At 32.4% G+C, this 6040-nt stretch overlaps 1 long non-coding RNA gene across 1 annotated transcript; it reads right to left on the bottom strand.

Moving 5' to 3' along the window:
* Positions 1–739: 739 nt before the first annotated feature.
* Positions 740–3598, bottom strand: LOC148055872 (uncharacterized). The gene is made up of 3 exons (XR_015705197.1): positions 3452–3598; positions 2628–2718; positions 740–1395 (listed from the first exon to the last, which is right to left on the bottom strand). It is a non-coding gene; the product is annotated as an uncharacterized LOC148055872 (long non-coding RNA).
* Between the last annotated feature and the right edge of the window lie 2442 nt (positions 3599–6040).

Here is a 6040-nt window from a genome sequence, read left to right as displayed (position 1 = left end):
GTAAAATGCGGCCATTTAGTCATCAGGGTGCCATAGTATATTTACTAATGTAAATTCAAAAGGGATTTTTCATGAAAATTTTTAGACATAACTGACAATTACAAACAACAAAAAAAGTTTATCAAAATGAAATTTGAAGAATCAGTGATTTCCTGTTCATTTTATAGACTATGTATGTACATAAGTGAAGCTGAACTATTCTGTTCTTGGATTGCCTGTTCCCAGCCTCTCTTCTGTCTCTACCAAGCTTTATTCTTTTCTTGACATATTGAAAGTAACTAGGATGAGTTATTAATCATTGAAGTGACAGTATATCTTAAACTGTACTTTTCAGTAATAGCATACATGAGATATAAAGTAGTCTAATGGAAAGAAGTAAAACACATATGCCAGTTTGGCAAAAATAAATTTTACATGTCAAAAAGTCCTAAGCTTCCTAAGTTTGTGAGAAGATTTCCTTTTCACAAACTGGAGACTAGTTTAACCTGAAACTGTTTTTTAGTAAAGCTCATAAAAGACAGGGAAACTAAAAGCTACTCTGTTTTTAAAGTCACTTAAGAAGAGATAATAAATATTTTAGAATTTTCCCAAACCCTTAAACACAAATAACAAATAATGCTAGCTAAAGAAAAGAAAACAGATTTTCAATACCAGGGAATTACAATATCAGGCATTAGAAACATGGGCTTTCATATATGGTCGATAAAAGTCTGCATAACAAATAAAAACCTCCCTAAGGAAAAAGATTTTTTTTTTCCTGAGGAACAAATACACAACAAACTAGGTCTGAAGATGAAGATGTATTGTTAAGCCCAATTACACTGAGGGGAAACATAAATAAACTCTGTAAGTCTGTCAGATTCAGAGAAGTCTTTGAGGCTGGAGGCAACACAAACACGATGGGTATGAGGTCACAGTGCCAGTTGTTATATGACAAGAATTTAAAAATAAAGTCATATCCTGAATGCTATTTTTCCTTTATTTTTTTCTTTGTTTTATTTTCACTTTTGTTGACTAGCTGAGCTCATAAAATTGAAATACTAGAGAATGATTCACTTGCATATTAGAGAGACAGTGAAGCTAAGAATTGCTTAAGTACCTTAGGTAAATAACACAGTAAATATACCAGTGAGCATGAATATTCTTTCTTTCATATGTACACTGCATTTACATTTACTTCAGCAGAATATTTAAGAATGTCAGTCTAAAATGTTTATTAGTCTCAAGTGAAGTGTTTACAATCTTTTCTTCCAAAACGCAAATGCTTCTAATGACTTCACATAAATTAAAGCTAGGGAAAAAAATAATTATATTTGATTTAGCCAGCTGAAATGTGAAAAAAGAGGTTTTTACTTTCTCGAAAATTATTGCTGCTTTTGTTTCTTCTTCTTTAAACTGGGAGGAAAAAGAACATAATGAAATATTAGATAGGATTTACAGTATTTTTTTTTTCAATTTTAAGTACATTAATCTCAAGTTTAGGAGTAAATTTACTGATACTCAAAGAAACTAGGAAGAAAGAATTATCCTACACATAATGATAAAAGCACTCTGCTCTAATGTAAAATAAAAAGTCTCCTTATAAATCTGCAGTCTTCTACTTTTGACTACAGAGTTGAAATTGGGCCCACCTCCACCAAAATTCTGTAACCCTTGGTTTATGGAATGAAAATTTGAAACACCAATCAGTAGTTGCTTTTCATGTACTATATCTCTTTGTAACATATCCAAAGCATTAAATCTGAACTGTATTTTTATGATCTAATTCTTTAAAAACACTTAAACCATAGGAATTATTTTCTCAATTCTGTGTATTCACATGAATAATTGCCGTTTAGTAGTCTTGAATAGTTTGCTTCAAATCTGCACTTTTAATTGAATATATTATTTGTCAGGGAAAAAAGCAGCACACAAAGTTGTAATCGTAGTCACACACACAAGGACATTCAATTAGCAGTTAATTATTTAGTGATGTTTAATGTGACTACCATCAGTGAATGCTACCATTTTCTATGGTAAGATAGATGCTCCTGCAGTAGGAGTCCTTTAAGACAATCTATCCATACATATGCACATGTATGCTGAAAACTGTTACAGAAATCTATACCAAAGAAGCAATGGCATTAGATATCAAGGGATCTTTTGGGAGCCTGAGTAGATTCAGTCTGCCCCAATTTCATTTGGAAGGCAATGTACAACTAGAGATACTCTGCACTTGAAACCTAACTAGGATTTCCTGCCATCCAAATCTGATACACTTTGCAGTCTGCAGAGTGGCACATTTTAGTATGGGTTGCTCACCTCAGGTAATGTCCATGTCACTTCATCTTTTTTTCAAGTCTGAGGAAAGTTATATTCTCAATTCAGGAAGACTGAGCTTCCAGAGCGTTAAAGACTTCAAGCTTCAGAGCTGAGCCTCCACATAGTATTTATCTTAAAAAGTACCTTAAGTTTTTGACAGTGATCATATAAAGTATTCACATTGCAAATATTCTTTTCTAAGAAAAAAACCCTCTTTCAGTCTCACATTGTAAATGAAAGCAAAATAATTCTGCAAACTATCAAGAGGCAAGATTTTGAAACAAACAAACAAACAACCCCCCCCCCAAAAAAAACCCCAAACCCACCTGTGCAAATGATGTTACAGTTCTTTCAGTAACTGCCTCGTTTGTAGTCTCATCTTCTACCTGTGTGAGTCTGTGGCAAACTCCCAGCAACCTTTAATAAAAAAGGTCAAGGCTGAAGGTCCTGTCCACCATGTACGTTTCTTTGATAAAGAAACAACCGAGAATTCATATTAAAAGTTCTACACATAAAATGAACAAGTGAGAAGATGTGCTTATTTTTTCCTTACCCCTGGAGTTCCACTGACTCATGTCTGAATCTTCCATACTCTACACATTTTCTAATAGCATTATAACTTTGGGCATTGGACCCTGCCTATTTTCTTATGTTAAAAGAGAAATGAGCAATAGGTGAGAAAGCATGGGGATTTTTGCTTAAAAATGTTTCCAGAATTACATTTTTATCAGGTTAATAAAGATTTGCTGATCATCTTTAGATATTTATTTTAGAAACTTTCCTTTGCATGCTTCAATCATAAATACTGCCACCATCCCATTACCAATCTTAATAGTTAAGTCCCCTTTAATCTATGATTTTCTAAGTATTTGACATAAAAAAAGCTTCAAATAGAATAAAATAGAAAGACAAGAAAAAAGATATAAAAATGACTTTGCAGTCAAAGGCTTTTAGCAAAATAAAAATCAGTGTTAATTCAAAAAGGATTAGTGCTGAAGCATTGAAAACAATGCGTTAGAAAAATCTACATCTGAGAACTAAAGATAAATTTAAGGATACACTTTTCAAGAGAATTTAGATATAATCTACTTCTTCTTCCACATAAACCTAAGCTAAAAAATTAAACAAAATCATTAAAAGGGCAACTTACTTAGTTTTAGTCATTTGTCCCCAAAGGGTTGAGTCTCACAAATGTTTTCAGAAGAAATTCAGTGAGATCCGGGACAGGCCAGTGAACCTGGAGAGTAATTTGCTTTCTAACATAACTTTTGCAACACCAAAGCAGAAAGGTCTGTCCCTGCATACTGAAAGGTGAAAGAAGTGAGATGTGAAAATTAAACCTTTAACTGAGTTCATATGTAGAGTGGTATATGTGTACATTGAGCAATTAATACAGAAGATATGCCAAAACCACACAACATCCCCTTTAAAATCCCACTTCAGAATTACATTACCTGTTATTTCTTGTTGTATGCTTGTGAGGACCATCATTTTAACACACCCTACTAAAGTATATTTTAGTAAACCAGTCTCATGTCACTAAGCAAATAGCATACTTGCCCTGTCAACATGTTCCTTATTATACTCCTCACATTTTCTCCTCACATTATTCTCATCATTTATACCCAGCTCTAAGATTATTAGTTTGTTGTAATCCATGAAATAGAAATTACTGTAGTTACTTATAGACACATTTGAATGATATTTAAATGCAATGTATGTAATTCTTATATCTTACAGGACACCCTGTGCATAAAAACCATAAAAATGATTTCACAATGTGATATCTCATACATAAACCTGGGCGTGTGTGTGTGTTGGTTTTTTTGGGTTTTTTGTGAGGTTTTTTTTGTTTGGTTTGTTTTGGTTTTTTGTTTGTTTGTTTGTTTGTTTTTTTAAATAGAACAGCTAATCTATGTATAATCTTTTCTTGAAATTAAATTCTGGCATTATGTGACAAGATCATGTTTGGAATTAACATAAATCTTGGCATAGGCAAACCAAATAATTACTGAAGTCTCCTGATCTATCTTAATGTTCACACTTATTAACAAAGATTTAGACATAAAGCAACCACTATCATTCATTTGGTGAGGATTAATTCACCAAAGATAATACAAAGCACAGTAGGAGTGGATTGACATTGCTAAGTTTTCAGGATACAGTTCAGCTAACTATTTAAAGGTAGACTTCCTGATAAAGCTGCCATCTTGCACATAAATTTAATGAAGTTTGGAATAAATATTTAAGGGATGAAATATATGTAAATATTTTGAGTATCTTGATTCAGCTGTCTGCGATGTTTAGTAATAGGAAGGCTTTGAAGGTAGGGGATACTCTTTATTGTATTTTGAAGTCTAATTTATGAGGAAAACCGTAGTTTATACATTAATGGCTACTTTATTAGTGGCTTTGGTCTTGATATATTAGAACTATCTTCTCAAAAAAATGAAAAAGGTGCAGTTTGTGATATTGCACTGTCATAGAATATGCTGAGCTGTTCAAGTTGATTTCAGGACCAAAACAGTCTACCGGTTTCGGGAAGGAAAAGAAACATATATTTCCTAGAAGACACTTTGAAATTGTAGTTTATGAGCAATTTTGGTAAGTGGTTGTCTGGAATACAAAATTCTGGTTTATCCTGACAAAGAACTTCGGGAGAGTAAATGAAGACTTCTAATGATGAGATTGATCAGTAATTAGAATACTCTTCTCACACCCCAAACATCATTTTAAGGACTGCTTTATTACAGACTTCTTGTGATTAGAGATTACCTGGGATTACAGACTACGAAAATAAATGCTTCTGAATCAGATAAAAATAAAAAATAAAAAAAAAAAAATCAGAATTTGGTTTCATTCCATTTTGATTTTTTTTTCTCCATTTGAGGAAAATAAAAATAATTTAATAACCCATGAAGGTGTTCTGCAATATTAACATCAAGGGAATTTTGCCATTTTCTCTCATAAAAATTATTAACTATTTTTAGTAGCTAGTGGATTATATTTATATTAGGTTATTGTCAAATTAACTAGTTTACTGCTAACATCTTTACCATTAAAACACTTACCTGCAATCACACAGACATCAGTATTTATGAGCTTATGCCATCATATTGACAATGAATTATAAATCTTTAGCCTTCTCAAGCAGGAAATTTGTTAAAGCTTCAAATTATTTAAATAAATTTTTTTCATTGCATCATATAACACTTCCCAGGTGATGGACTTTGCACTTGCCATTTCATAAGGTTCCTGTCAATCCATTTTTTCAGCCTTTTAAGGATCCGTTGGATGGTAGCTCTACCCTTCAATGTGTTGACTCATAACCTGCAGGTTGGTATCATCTGAAAAGGTGATGTAATTGCACTCCATTGCCTCTTCCAGGTCTTTGATACTAATTTTAAACAGGACAGGTACCAGGATAGAGCCCTGTGGTACCCCACTTGATTTGAAGATCATTAGTATTTTATTTCCATTCCTACTCTGAGTTTAACATTTCACGTAAATTACATTTGTTTTACTTTTAGCTTTTTGGCAAATTAAATTATTTCTTCAGGAAAAGTTAAATGGGAAAACACATAGATGCATAAATGCACAACGATAAACTTATTTTTTTTTTTCTTATTTAAATATGTGAGCTTCCTTCTGTTGTGACATTTTAACCACAGAAACAGACAGCTGAAAATGGTTATGGTAGGCAATGACCTTCTACAAATACAAAATACATACATAATGT

This window comes from Nipponia nippon, unplaced genomic scaffold, assembly GCF_047370975.1.
Source record: "Nipponia nippon isolate SJK-2023a ecotype South Korea unplaced genomic scaffold, ASM4737097v1 scaffold_2, whole genome shotgun sequence".
NCBI lineage: Eukaryota > Metazoa > Chordata > Aves > Pelecaniformes > Threskiornithidae > Nipponia > Nipponia nippon.
This window is presented reverse-complemented; position numbering and strand designations above follow the sequence as displayed.